The sequence below is a fragment of the Phyllobates terribilis genome, unplaced genomic scaffold (assembly GCF_046119375.1).
Source record: "Phyllobates terribilis strain yellow unplaced genomic scaffold, ASM4611937v1 Scaffold_4__5_contigs__length_816908805, whole genome shotgun sequence".
Classification (NCBI taxonomy): domain Eukaryota; kingdom Metazoa; phylum Chordata; class Amphibia; order Anura; family Dendrobatidae; genus Phyllobates; species Phyllobates terribilis.
This window is the reverse complement of record NW_027362764.1, coordinates 76079601-76095419: the sequence shown is the minus strand read 5'-3', so window position 1 is coordinate 76095419 and position 15819 is coordinate 76079601.

The window sequence follows — 15819 nt, the reverse complement described above, 5'->3', positions numbered from 1 at the left end:
AGATTCCCGAGGACCACAGTGATTGGTCTGGCAGCTGTATTTTGAATGAAAGCTTACGTCCTGACACCAGTGTCAGCGTCAGGACGTACTTTGTGGGCGGAGTTAGAGCGCAACTTGCACGGTCCTCGAAGGATGGTATAAACACCCAAATTCACCTTAGCAGAAAAAAGATTCCCCACCCCTGCCTTACACACACCATGAGAACTTTCCCTAAATCTCCTCCAATAGAATCCAGATAGCTGGATGATCACTACTTTTTCTTATATCTCAGAGACTCATGTGCATGTGCATGGGCACATGTACACTCGGTCTAAGGGCTTGAGCTGACGAACATATTTTCAGGCCGAGTGCAACCGCCAAAATATCGAATTTCACTCAGACCAATGTTATTCTATGGGGCTGTGCACATGTCCAATGGACAGAGAAAAATCGCAGCATGCACAATTTGCATCCGATTGTACTCGGCCATGCAAGTCAAAGGGTCTGTGAAAAAAATCAAACTGCACTCGGATGACATCTGAGTGCAGTCCGATTTCCATGGACTGACATAATTTTTTTCCATCTTCTCCTCATCCGAGAAAAGCGGATCTCATCGTGATCACACTCTGATCAATCTCTGATCTGAGTGTGATTAGCATAATCAGCCCGCTTATCCTGGATGAGAGGTCATATGGTCATGTGACCCTGGCTTAAGGTGTATCGGCATCTTAAAACTGGCATTATAGGTGAGGTGACAATGAGGAACAGCTTTTTTGAGGGGCACTACTTAGTTTCCGTAGTACTTTAATTTCCTTGCACGCTCCTTTATGTTTAAGATATGCATTCATTTCAATATACTGTAACAATGTATCATATCCATGTTCTCCTTTTTATTGAACCTGCAAAGATACATTGCATATTCTGGTTTTCTTAGTAAGCACGACATGGGATTACATTTAAATTCTTCATTTCTTATTCAAACTAATTCTAGCTGCAAGTCCTAACTCTTTAATGAGAGCCCGGGTGAGCAGAGTTTGTCCGGGTTTATCACCTGTTTACTTCTTGCTGCATAATAAATAAATTATTGTACATTTAATCATGAACTTTACAGCAGAAACTTCTGTTTTCTTATATTTCCGTGCAGGCTATTTTCATGTTTCTTGTGCACAGGGCAGTCTTGGCACTTGTGTGTTTTATTTGCAGATTCTGTGCTTTAGAAAATAATAATGATTATATTCTGTATCTGAACAGAGCCGGCGGGCTGGGACACGTGGCACTGCACGAATACATCTGTTGTAGGGAAGAGCCCGGTCTACATATTGTGCTGTGTTCTTGCACATGTAATCAGAGCTGTAACTGGGCTTTCCTTCACCTGAGGCAAAAGATGCAATGTACTGACTTTCCCTGTATCTAGATACCTCCGTCTATGCAAAGTGGCTTGTTGGCACCCCCATGTCATCCACCCACCAAGGCCAAACATCTTCATGCCTCTAGAGTAAAGTTGCTGTGTGCAATGAGAAACTGGGTGTTACTGTTGAGTGGCTTTGGGCCATTCACCAACAAACTACAGCATCCAGGCCCCCAAGGATGTAAGCTTAACCAGAATCCCTGTCTTTTTGATACCTGAGTTTAGCCAGTTGTGTTTCTGTAACTGTAACTGACGCGCCCCCTGGGACATATTCCTTTTTGAGGGGAATACCCGGCACCGGATCAGATGGGGGGTTGTAGTCTCCGAGCGGCTGTGACCCGGTCCCGTGCCCAGGGCGTCAAGCTATGTGTTATGTGGCAGTTCTTACTGATGTTATAAGAGTTCTTTTGTGTCGACTACGCCACCCGTTGTAATGCGGTCACTGTGGCCGCCGCTGCAGCAGGGTCCGCTGAGGCTGATGGTGGATGTGCAGCTTGGTGGGATAACCCCCAACGGGAGGGGTATAGCCTCAGAGGGGACAGGCGCAGAGGATGGGGGTTGTGGTGGTGCGGTGCAGCCGGCAATCAAGACAGACTCGGGTTGTGCAGTTAAGGGAGTTTACTTACTGCTGATGTTTCGGTCACTCCAGCTGTTAGTGACCACCCGAGCCGTGCTGCGTCCACCAGGTCCTGGATCCGGCCAACCCCCAAACAAGTCCGGAGCGTGGCCCTGAGCTCTCCCTCTGTCCTTTCTTCAGCCGTCCCCACCAGTGATCCACCTAGGTCCAGCTCCCTCGGGCCTTCTGTTGGGCAACCCTTGGCCTTAGGTTCCCTGACCCTCCATGTGGTATGCCTTCAGGGTGGATGTAGTGGGTGGCCGTGGCAGATGCTGCCCACAGCCTCCGGTCTCTGGCTAGGGATGTTTTTGCCCCCACCAGCTTGGGTTCCGGTACCCTTGTGCTGACTCCTCACCCGGTGCTCTAATTTGGGTTCTTGGGTCCCTTCAGTCTTCCCCCTCTGGGTCTTTCTCTTTCTTTCTCCTCTCTCTCTCTCCAGGGCTGCTGTTTTCTTCTCTCTCCTCTCCAACTGACTTGTTCTCAGCGTCTGACCCTGATCTAAGTTGGTGCCCTCCTTATATATCCCTCTATGTGTGAGCTCAGGTGACCAGCACCCAATGAGCTCCTATCACTACCCAGACTGCTCCCCCTATCTGCCCCTACACTACATGGGATGTACCACCCCCCTCCCACTCCAGCCAGGAACAGGCTCGGTTGTACCTGCACATTTCTAAGTGGGAGTACCGTCGGCCTGCTCCTCTGGAATGGGATGTATGTAGTGCATGCAGTCTATCTGAGCTCAGTTCCACACTCCTTCCTTACCCGGGAGTGGAATATCACACCTCTGGGTTGAGGTGCAATACTCCTGTAGCAGCCGAATCCTCAGGGTGCTACATTCCCCCCTGGTAAATCACAGCACGTCCTCGGGCTGTAAGACATAAAACACCAAAACATACAAAATTTTCATATAAACATATAAAACATATAAACATTATATATATATAAAACTTTTTATATAAACATTCTCGTAGACTTCTCTTGTCTCTGGTTCCTCCTCCGGACACTGTGCAACGTGTGTCCGGGAAAAGTGCGACAGTCTCTTAGAAAAATCTGGTTTTCTTATAAAACCGGTAGGGGGCGCTTTAGGACGCGCAACTATATACAGGGGAAGTTGGCCGCTCTCAGTCCTCGGCCAGGTAGAGGGTAGGGAATGGCTGCTCACAGTCCTCAGCCTGTAGGATGAAGGGGTTAACGGGTAAACAGTTCCCTGGTCCCAACGGGGACTATTTTAGCAGCAACGGTTCACTGTGCCCCGACGGGCAACTATATACAGTCTCTACTCCCGTCCTCAACGACGGCTCCCTCCTGCTTTTTCTTGGTTACCTTTGGCTCTAGTTTCAGACCCGTCCGGGTCCGTATGCTGGGCGAACAGGTCTTCTCCCAGATGCGGCACTCTTGGTCTTATGGGCGCGGTGGTGGTGGCGCCCGGGTTGCCCGGGCCTTGCGGCCAGGCCTGGGGCACCTGGAAGGTGAAGGGCACCGTTAATACGGCGGCACCCTGGGCTACCTGGCCTTGCGACCAGGCCGGAGGCTCCGCAGAGGTAGGGGGCGCTGTTGGTGTTGCGGCGCCCGGGAATTCTAGGCCCTGCGACCAGGCTGGTGGTACTTCCTGCTTGGTCACGCTCGGGGTCGAGGCGTGTGACGTCACAGGGGTCGCGGCGGCGGCTTCCGGTTGGGGCCTAGTCTGCGTCGGTGACATGGCGTTTTCGGGCACAGCAGGGGGACTTTCGGGCTCTGCGACGGGGAGCTGGGGCAGGTAAGCGGTGTCACGGCTTGGGGTATAGGCGTCCCCTTTACCTGCCTCCATGCGTTCGGCTCCCTCCTCGGCGCCGTCTCCGGCCTTGGGTCCTCCCGCGCCATCCTCAGAGGCGGTCTGCTTCCTCTTCCAGGGTAGCGTGCTCCGTTGACTGGTCTTTGCTTGCTGGGTCATCTCCCGGCTCCACTCCGCCAGTATCTCGCGCTGTACCCGGGCCATCCTCCTTGCGAGGCCCTCCAGGGCAGTTTGTGCACACTCCCGGTCTCGGGGGAGCTGCGCTAGGATCTCCGCTAGACCTAGCGGGGTTGTGGTGTCCAGCAGGCTCCTGACCAACGGGTCGGTGCTGCTCTGCTCTTCTTCCAGCAGGCTCCTGGCCAGCGGGCCGGTGCTGCTCTGCTCTCTGGACATCTCCGGGTGAGCTTCTCCGCTACTCCTTGTTAGACCTCTTGCCTCCGGGTGCGCTCGCTCCAGACTCCTCCAAGCGACACCCATCTTTTCTCTTCTCTTTCGTCTCCTCCCACTTCGAGGGCGGTCCCGGGGCAACTCGGTGACTGTCAGCTCCAGGGGGAGTTCTTTCACGCTGACAGACACCTCCAGCATCACAGTCTCTGTTGGTGGGGGCGGTTTCCACTTTTGGCGCCATTTTCTGTCCTGGCCCACGATGGGAGGTGGCCTCTTGCCCTCCTTTGGCACGCCCATAATGGCGTCCGCTGCTCTTCCAAGGCGGGAAATCTGCGGTTTTGGCGGGAAGCGTCGCCCAGTGGCGGGAAACTCTGCAGATGGCGGGAACAAGCTGGAAATGGCGGACAATCGGCGGGAAACGACTGGTGATGGAGTCCGATGGCGTGGACCCTCCGGAACCGGCAGGAGTCTTCTTTCTGAGGTAAACTTGCACTTTTCTTCAGGCACGCAGTACCCGGTTGTTGTGGGCACGTAATCCTGCCGACTACGCCAAAGTTGACGCGCCCCCTGGGACATATTCCTTTTTGAGGGGAATACCCGGCACCGGATCAGATGGGGTGTTGTAGTCTCCGAGCGGCTGTGACCCGGTCCCGTGCCCAGGGCGTCAAGCTATGTGTTATGTGGCAGTCCTTACTGATGTTATTAGAGTTCTTTTTGTGTCGACTACGCCACCCGTTGTAATGCGGTCACTGTGGCCGCCGCTGCAGCAGGGTCCGCTGAGGCTGATGGTGGATGTGCAGCTTGGTGGGATAACCCCCAACGGGAGGGGTATAGCCTCAGAGGGGACAGGCGCAGAGGATGGGGGTTGTGGTGGTGCAGCATAGATGATAAAGGAAGACAGAGTCGGGTTGTGCAGTTAAGGGTTTTACTCACTGCTGATGTTCCTGGTCACTCTAGCTCCAAGTGACCACCCGAGCCGTGCTGCGTCCACCAGGTCCTGGATCCGGCCAACCCCCAAACAAGTCCGGAGCGTGGCCCTGAGCTCCCCCTCTGTCCTTTCTTCAGCCGTCCCCACCAGTGATTCACCTAAGTCCAGCTCCCTCGGGCCTTCTGTTGGGCAACCTTTGGCCTTAGGTTCCCTGACCCTTCCTGTGGTGTGCCTTCAGGGTGAATGTAGTGGGTGACCGTGACAGACACTGCCCACGGTCTCCGGTCTCTGGCTGGGGAATGTCTTTACCCCCACCAGCTTGGGTTCCGGTACCCTCTTGCTGACTCCTCACCCGGTGCTCTAATTTGGGTTCTTGGGTCCCTTCTTTGTCTCCCTCTGGGTCTTTCTTCACTCCACTCTCTCTCTTCAGGGCCTCTCTTTCTTTCAGCTGCTCCTCTGCCAGCTTCCGCTCCTCCTCTCCTGCTGACTTGTCCTCTGCACTGACTGACTCTCTGCGTCTGACAGGCTCCTCTGCGTCTGACAGGCTCCTCTGCGTCTGACCCTGATCCTAGTTGGTGCCCTCCTTATATATCCCTCTATGTGTGAGCTCAGGTGACCAGCACCCAATGAGCTCCTATCACTACCCAGACTGCTCCCCCTATCTGCCCCTACACTACATGGGATGTTCCTCCCCCCTCCCACTCCAGCCAGGAACAGGCTCGGTCGCACCTGCACATTTCTAAGTGGGAGTGCCGTCGGCCTGCTCCCCGGAAATGGGATGTATGTAGTGCATGCAGTCTATCTGAGCTCAGTTCCACACTCCATCCTTACCCGGGAGTGGAATATCACACCTCTGGCTGAGGTGCAATACCCCTGTAGCAGCCGGATCCTCAGGGTGCTACATAACCACTAAGTTGTGTGCAATAAGCTGTGTATCACAGAGTGCAAACAGTGGTTTATGTTTCATAGACTGTAACCACAAAGCTCTGCGCCATAAAATGTAACTACCAAGCTGCGTACCATATACTGCAACTTCCAAGATGTGTACCATAGACTGCAACCACTAAGCAGTGTACCATAGACTGCAACCACTAAGCAGTGTACCATAGACTGCAACCACTAAGCAGTGTACCATAGAATGCAACTGACGCGCCCCCAGGGCCTGTGTTGTGCAGGGGAACCCGGAACCGGGCCTGTTGTTGAATGCTGGGGGTTGTAGTCTCCATGTGGCGGTGACCCGGTCCGTGCCCAGGGTGGTCAAACCAGTGGCAGTCTTAATGTATAGCAAATGTCCGACTACGCCACCCGTGGATTGCGGTCAGTGGGGACCGCCGCTGCGCTGCCGACCGCTGAGGCTGATGTTGTTTGCGCAGCCGAGTATGGGATAACTCCCCACGGGAGAAGTATTGCCTCAGGGCAGCTAATGTGAGAGATGATGGGAGTGATGGTGTGAGGGTCCCAGTGCTAATGGTGCTGGTGCGGCAAGGAATCACAGAGACGTGAGGTGCAGTTCAGGGTCTTTACTGATGGTACAAGGCAGACCCTCCCGGGAGTACTGGCTAGTATAAGGGGCCTGGTCAGTCTGCGAGCAAGCAGGAGTTCCCCTGGCCAGGTGGAGTTGTAGGCCTCCCCGTTTATCTGCACTCTTCCTGGCTACCTTGCTGTCAGAGGTTACAAGTAGCCCACGTCCCTGAGTATACCGTGTGGTGCTCACCCGTATGGCTGGTGACTTGGGGCCTTCTGTTAGCCTCCGCTCCTGGATGGCGGCGCTGGTCCCTTCTTTGTGACTGAGCCTCCGGGCTTCTATGGCCAGAGGACCTGGAATCCCCTGCCGGTTGGTTTCTGCTGCTGGGTATATATCAGTCCCCACAGCCTCGGACTCCTGTATCCGGTTTTAGTAACTTCAGCCAGGGCGAGCTATATCTCTGCTCACAGTCCCTGGCCTTCAGCTGCTGCTCCTACAGAGCTCCTGTTCTCACTTTCCCTCTCCAGGCTCTGACTGACTTAATCCCGCCCCAGACCCAGTTTATAAGGGCAGATTCCTCCCCTCTCAGGTCTGGGTGGGCAGTGTTGCATTCCCCCCTAGTAAATTTTAGTACTCCGGGACTAAACACATTTTTAAAACAAAATAACAGGGTATAACAATAACACAATAACATATTTACAAGAAGCTTTAGTTCTTTAAAGGTCACGGCGTGTCCGCAACCGGGTGTCCATATCACCCAAGGTGAAGTTTTTGAAACAAGAGGGTGTCCAGGTCACCCCAGGTGAAACTTTAAGCGAAGTAGGGGACCTGTCCAAAGCAAACCCCTTGCGTTGGCCTTGGGCGTGGCTGCAAGGGTAGACTAACTACTTTGGGCCGCAAGGAGGCCACGCCAGACAGGTTTTCTCTTCCGCGGCTGTCTTCGCAAGAGGCACCAAGGTGCAACTATCTACAAAACTGTTCCGGTTATCAGTGTCCATAACCTGTTAGTCCAAATAAATCTGCAGGGTAACTGGAGAAACATAATTAATAACAGGCAACAAACATAAACTATAAACATTTAAACAGATAAATTCACAGTGCATTAGTTTAGATTCTCCAGCGAGCGGGCATCTGACCTCTAGTGACTCTAGTGGACCTACGGAGCTCACTAACTGGTTCTGCACTACAGGGTGTAGGAGGTGTTATGGGTAAGCTGGGCAGCTGTCTGCGCACTCTTTGGCTCACTAGGGGCACGGCAGGCTCACTACTAGCAGAGGGTTGATCCTCCTGTACTGCTGGTGTGGACTCTTCTGCCTCTTGGGCCATCTGCTCTTCCAGCTCTACTGGTTCCTCTGTAGGCACTTGCGGGGCTGGCTGGAGAAAGGTGAGGACGGGTACCATGACAGCGCCGTTTACTTGTGTCCAAGATCGGGGGAAGTCTCCGAGTACGGTACTGATCATTTCTTCCCTTTCCTCTGCGGGTTGAGGGTTTCCTTCATCTTCTTCAGGGCTTTGCAGCTGCTCGGGACACTTCTTCAGGTGGTCTCTGGAGACAATGGCTGTGGTTTCTCCTCCATCCTTACTGATTACGCATATTATTGAGTTCTCATGGCTTGATGGCAGTACGGTGTACGGGTCCTTCTCCCACTGGTCGTCCAACTTGTGGAGCCGCCTCTTCCTCTTCAAGACCTGCTCTCCAGGTACCAGGGGAACAGCGGGAGCATACTGGTTATAAGTAGAGATGAGCGTTGTTCTACTCGAACTGTTCGCCAATCTCAAATTCGAGCTGTTTTGGGCGGTGTTCGAGCCGTTCGGCGAACACGAACAATTTGAGAAAAATTCGGCTGTTCGAGGTTATGTTCTATAACTGTTCGTGCACCAAAATCATAACTGGATTTTTTCTCAGTAATGATGAAAATTAATGTTAATACGCAGTTTGAGTGTACAGCGGGGTGGGGGGAGGGGCAGGGGATGGATCTCTGCAGGAACAATGAAGATCTCCATTTTTTTTTCTCTTTCCCGCATTTACAGTGGGGAGGTGCAATCTGTCAGCCTATCAGCAGCGCACACACGGAGCGAAGTGCTTTTTTTCACACAAGCAAGGGCATGTGTCATTGGCAGTGTATGTCACATGTCCTTGCCCTATAAGACCCAGCCATTTTCCCCGTCGCCACAATTTTCTCACTGCTGCAGCTGCGTGTTAGACGGCACCGCTGTTGCTGTGTGCGCTATACCTTGTTAATTTCAAGCCAATTTTCGCACAAATATACAGATAGCTTGGGAGTAGGGAATAGTTGTGATTGCAGTCCTTTTAAGGACTAGGTTACAGCATTTCCTACGACTTTTATCAGGCAGGTCTGTGCTCTTAAATAGATAGGTTGTGGGAGTAAAGACTAATTGTAATTGGAGTCCTTTTCAGGACTAGGTTACATCAGTTCCTATCAGTTTTTGCCAGGCAGGTCTGTGCCAGTGCTGTGCAAGTTTTTTTCACAGCATTTGGCTGAATCTAGCAAAGCTAATCCTTTTTGGCCTATTGCAGAGTGTGTTAGTCAGTGGAGTAGCCTATCTGTGTTGCAAGATATACCACCTGTGTATAGAATACCAATTTTTTTACTGCACCTAGTGAAGTAAAATCTTTTGGGCATAGCATCATTCTATTAGTCCATCTATACTGACCTCCATCAGGTTGCAAACTGAATATATTTTTTTCTGCATCTACCTCTGAAAAAATATTGGGCTTCTAGCTGTGTGTGGGTCTTGTTCTATTAATCCATCTATACAGACCTCCATCAGGTTGCAAACTGAATATAATTTTTTTCTGCATCTAGCTCTGAAAAAATATTTGGCCTTCTAGTAGTGTGTGGGACTTTCTCTGTTAGTCCATCTATACTGACCTCCATCAGGTTGCAATCTGAATATATTTTTTTCTGCATCTACCTCTGAAAAAATATTGGGCTTCTAGCTGTGTGTGGGTCTTGTTCTATTAATCCATCTATACTGACCTCCATCAGGTTGCAAACTGAATATAATTTTTTTCTGCATCTAGCTCTGAAAAAATATTTGGCCTTCTAGTAGTGTGTCGGACTTTCTCTATTAGTCCATCTATACTGACCTCCATCAGGTTGCAAATTAAAAATAATTTTTATCTGCATCTACAGTACCTCTGAAAAAATATTTGGGCTTCTAGCTGTGTGTGGGACTTGTTGTATTAGTCCATCTATACTGACCTCCATCAGGTTGCAAACTGAATATAATTTTTTTCTGCATCTAGCTCTGAAAAAATATTTGGCCTTCTAGTAGTGTGTGGGACTTTCTCTGTTAGTCCATCTATACTGACCTCCATCAGGTTGCAAATTAAAAATAATTTTTATCTGCATCTGCAGTACCTCTGAAAAAATATTTGGGCTTCTAGCTGTGTGTGGGACTTGTTGTATTAGTCCATCTATACTGACCTCCATCAGGTTGCAAACTGAATATATTTTTTTCTGCATCTACCTCTGAAAAAATATTGGGCTTCTAGCTGTGTGTGGGACTTGTTGTATTAGTCCATCTATACTGACCTCCATCAGGTTGCAAACTGAATATATTTGTTTCTGCATCTACCTCTGAAAAAATATTGGGCTTCTAGCTGTGTGTGTGTCTTGTTCTATTAATCCATCTATACAGACCTCCATCAGGTTGCAAACTGAATATAATTTTTTTCTGCATCTAGCTCTGAAAAAATATTTGGCCTTCTAGCAGTGTGTGGGACTTGTTCTATTAGTCCACCTATACTGACCTCCATCAGGTTGCAAATTCAAAATAATTTTTTGTATGCATCTAGCTCTGAAAAAATATTTGGCCTTCTAGCAGTGTGTGGGACTTTCTCTGTTAGTCCATCTATACTGACCTCCATCAGGTTGCAAACTGAATCTAATTTTTTTCTGCATCTAGCTCTGAAAAAATATTTGGCCTTCTAGCAGTGTGTCGGACTTTCTCTATTAGTCCATCTATACTGACCTCCATCAGGTTGCAAATTAAAAATAATTTTTATCTGCATCTACAGTACCTCTGAAAAAATATTTGGGCTTCTAGCTGTGTGTGGGACTTGTTGTATTAGTCCATCTATACTGACCTCCATCAGGTTGCAAACTGAATATATTTTTTTCTGCATCTACCTCTGAAAAAATATTGGGCTTCTAGCTGTGTGTGGGACTTGTTGTATTAGTCCATCTATACTGACCTCCATCAGGTTGCAAATTGAATATAATTTTTTTCTGCATCTAACCCAGCCAATAGTTTTGGCCTAATACCACAGTTTGGCCACTCAGCTCTGCTCGGTTACCATCCATTGTTTTTTTGTGCAAACAACTCCAGAGTTGTGAATTAGTTAACCACCAAAATGAGTGGAAAAAGGCCTGCTGCTGGTGGAAAGGGGAATAGGCGTGTTGGGAAGGGGAAAAAAGGTTGTGTCCGTGGGGTAGGTGTTAAAGCAACAGTAAAATCTGCAGAAGAAAGACCATCTTCCAGCCAAACTAAAATGTCTACTTCTTTTAGCAGACAATGTGATAAGATCCCTTTCTTACGGCCACGCCAATCGCTACAAATTCCAGATGAGGCACAAAAACAGCAGGTGCTTCAACGGATATCAAGTGCTCCTTTAAGTGGGCTCTCCTCCACATCAACTTCAACATCACAAATACTCCAGTCCTCAAAGGTGTCACCCAAATCGCACTTGCTTCCTCACAGCTCCCAAATCTCCAGCTGCCCGTCTGAGTATGAGGTAGAACAGATGGTTGAGTCTGCAGAGCTGTTTACTCATACTATAGCCTGGGAATCAGAGGTCGACTCCAGCGCTTCTGTGAATCCAGACGAGGAAATGATCTGCACTGATGCCCAGAATCTTTATGAGTCGGATCCAGGACCAGACGCAGAAGGTTCTGACCATAATGTAGACCCTCATTCCCAAACTGTAACTCCTGTTGGTGGAGACAATGAGGAAGACGATGATAAGACTCAAATACCTGATTGGAGCGACAACTTTAGTTTTTTGTCAGGGCAGGAACAGGTTGGCTCTGAGGACGACGGGTGTGATAACACACAGGGTGATGATGATGAGGTTGGAGATCCCACTTACTGTCAACCCACAGTCAGCCAAGAGATGAGGTCAGCAGAGGAGGTGGAGGAAGATGCTAGTGACGACGAGGTCAGGTTGCGCCTTCCTGAACAGAGACGTAGTACTGGAAGCACGTCAACAACTGCATCCTCAAACACAACTCTGCCTCTCACCACAAGTCGTGGTGGCTCTTCAGGTCGCATGGGTGCTAAGCCTTGCATAGCCTGGGCATTTTTTCAGATCGATAAAGATGACCCAACTCGTGTTATCTGTAACATTTGTCAGCAAAAGCTAAGTAGAGGCCAAAAAATACATAGTTTGAGTACTTCATGCATGAACCGGCACATGGACATGAAGCATAAGTTGCAGTGGGAAGCTCAGTGTGCTACAATGCGGCCTAGCCGGCCGGGCCAACCACCGTCTGCCATATCTTGTGCATCCGCGGCCTCTTCATCCTCTGTGACTGGGGGGACAGCAGTCACACCTGTTTTGGGGCGCAGACCTGCCACCTCTTTACCCGCAACAGCCAGCGTGATTGGCAGGTCATCATTTTCTTTGGAGGTGGTAACACCAGCTGGTGTTGAGCGCTGTCCGACATTGATAGCACCACATTTGGATCAAGGCAACCTAACATGTCCGCCTGCATCTTCCTCACAGACCGGCAGTTTGCCGGGGACACCCTTATCAACCCCGTCTAAGCACAATAGCCATCCCTCGGTCCCTCAGATGTGGACAAGTAAAAGACCATTTCCTCCTAGCCATGAGAAAGCTAAGAGGTTGAATTTCACCATCTGCAAGCTCTTGGCTACAGAAATGCTGCCTTTCCGCCTGGTGGACACAGAGGATTTTCGAGACCTTATGTCCGTCGCAGTGCCCCAGTACCAGATGCCCAGTCGGCACTACTTCTCAAAGAAAGGTGTGCCTGCGCTCCACCAGCATGTCGCACACCACATCACCGCTTCTTTGAGAAACTCTGTGTGTGACAGGGTGCATTTCACCACAGACACTTGGACGAGTAGGCATGGACAGGGGCGTTACATGTCGCTGACTGGGCACTGGGTAACTATGGTGACAGCAGGACAAGGGGCTGCTGTCCAAGTCTTGCCGTCCCCACGAGTTGTGCGTCAATCCTCTTTTATGTCAAAGTTCCTCCACTGCTTCTGCCTCCTCAACCTCCTCTCGGTCTTCCACCTGCACCCAAAGCCTGTCTGGTCATGCCACAAGCTTTCTAACTGCGCAGAAGGGATCCTGCACACCTCCTTACTATGCTGGCAGTAGGGCTCAACGTCATCAGGCGGTTTTTACATTGAAATGTCTGGGAAATGTGAGTCACCCAGCTGAGGAGTTGTGGTCAGCTCTGGAGAACCAATTTCATGAATGGTTGTCTCCACTGGACCTGAAACCAGGGAAGGCCGTGTGCGACAATGCTGCAAACCTGGGTGCGGCCCTTCGCCGGGGCAATGTCACACACGTGCCTTGTATGGCTCACGTGTTGAACCTGGTTGTCCAGCAATTTTTAGCCCACTATCCCAGACTAGATGGCCTTCTGCAGAGGGCACGGTCGCTGTGTGCTCACTTCCGCCGTTCGCATCCCGCAGCTCAGCGACTTACATCTCTACAGAAGTCGTTGGGCCTGCCACTTCACCGGCTAAAATGCGATGTGCCTACTCAGTGGAATTCAACTCTGCACATGTTGCAGCGACTGTGGCAGCACCGACAAGCCCTGGTGCAATACGTTCTGACGTATAGCCTGGGCCAACGAGATTCAGAGGTGGGGCAAATCACGCTGGAGGAGTGGTCTCAGATCAGGGACCTATGCACCCTTCTGCACAGTTTTGAAATGGCGACGAAGATGTTTAGTGCTGACGATGCCATTATCAGCATGACTATTCCGGTGATTTACATGCTGGAGCACATGTTAAACAGAATTCGGAGTCAGGTGGTGGCACAAGAGGAGGTGGAGGAAGTAGAGGAGGAGGAGTTGTATGCGGAAGGGCTAACATCTGCAAGGTCCAGACGGTCGGCAGCACCAAGGCGGCAGGCATGTGAGGGTGGGGGAGATGGTTTTACCAGGGCGCATGGTAGCAGCCAAACTAGTGAGGAAGGTGCAGGAGCCCAGGAAGAAGTGGAGGACGAACTGATGGAAGACTCATCAGATGAGGGAGACCTTGATCACATTTCTGTTGTGCGAGGTTGGGGGGAGAGGACAGAGGAAGGAAGCATGATTGTTACCTCGCCACCAACACAACAGGGACTTGGTGCTCCTGGATGTGCAACACACATGAGTGCCTTCTTGCTGCACTACCTGCAACATGACCCTCGAATTGTGAGAATTAGAAATAATCCTGACTACTGGGTTGCCACACTGTTAGATCCCCGGTACAAAAGTAAATTTGCAGAAATTATTCCTGCCATAGAAAGGGATGCACGCATGCAGGAGTATCAGCAGAGACTGTTGCAGAATCTTACATGTGCTTTTCCACAAAATACCAGTGGTGCACGTAGTGAATCTCACAGTTCCAACTTGCCAACCGTGGGACCGTCAAGTGTTCAGCACTCAAACCGTAACAGAACCACAGTATCTGCTGGTAACATCAATTTTGCGGAATCATTTCACCACTTTTTTAGCCCATCCTTTGCAAGGCCACAGGAGACAAGAAGTCTGACACATAGTCAACGCCTAGAGACGATGGTACAGGAGTATCTCCAAGTAAACATTGAAGCCACGACTGTGTCACTGGACCCTTGCTCTTTTTGGGCTTCCAATCTGGATAAATGGCCGGAGCTAGCCACTTACGCCTTGGAGATCTTGTCATGCCCCGCAGCCAGCGTTCTGTCTGAACGTGTGTTCAGCGCTGCTGGTGGTGTGCTGACAGATAAGCGCACGCGGCTCTCCACTGATAATGTAGACAGACTCACGTTCATAAAGATGAACAAATCATGGATCCGAAACGACTTTTCTACCCCTGTGTCATCCTGGGGAGAGTAAAAGCTTGATGATTGGTTAAAATCACCCTACCAACCGTTTTAAGCTTTCAAATTACTAATCATGTTTATCTGTATCTTGACTGGAAAATAATTTGGGCTTTGTAGCAGTGTGCAGCACTGATTCTATTAGGCCATCTATACTAAAGCTTCACCAGATTTAAAATTAATAATAATTTTTAGCTGCATCTAGCCCGGAAAATAATTTTGGGGCTCCGAGATGCGCAAGACACATAAGTGCCTTCTTGCTGCACTACCTGCAGCATGACCCTCATATTGTCAGAATTCGAAGTAATCATGACTACTGGGTTGCCACACTCTTAGATCCCCCAAACTTTTCGATCAACCTTTTCATTTTAATAAAGACCAAAAAAATGGTCATTTTTGAAATTATAAGCATTAGCAGGTTGTTAGAAACTGAAATCAAACAGTTTTCAACTCAAAACTTTATTCTAGGTGATGTTACATTTTCACATAGGACCCCTTGTTCGAAAGGAGCTTCTGAACTCTCTCGTCCATTGAATTTGTCAGGTTTTGGATGGTTTCTGCTTCAATTGTTTTGCATGAGGACAGAATACCCTCCCAGAGCTGTTGCTTAGATGTGAACTGCCTCCCGCCATCATAGACACTCCTTTTAATGATGCTCCAAAGGTTCTGAATGGGGTAGAGGTCAGGGGAGCATGGGGGTCACACCATAAGTTTGTCCCCTTTTATGCCCATATCAGCCAGAGATGCAGATGTTTTATGTGCAGCATGAGATGGTGCATTATCATGCAGAAAAATGATCTTGCTGTGAAATACACGGTTCTTCTTCTTGAACCATGGCTGGAAGTGCTGTTTGAGAAAATCCACATACATTATGGAGTTCATCTTTAGTGCCTTCAGGGATCCTAAAGGGGCCGACAATCTCTCTCCCCATGATTCCAGCCCAAAACATTACTCCACCTCCTCCTTGTTGGCGCTGTAGCCGTGTTTGCGTGGGGTGTCCATCAACCAGCCATCCTCCACTCCATCCATCTGGACCATCGAGCGCTGCACGGCACTCATCCGTGAACAAAACAGTTTTGAAATCAGTCTTCATGTAATGTTTGGCTCACTGGAGCCGTTTCTGCTTGTGTGAAGTGGATAGAGGAGGCCGACAGGATGGCGTATGCACAGCTGCAAACCTCTGAAGGACCCTGCATC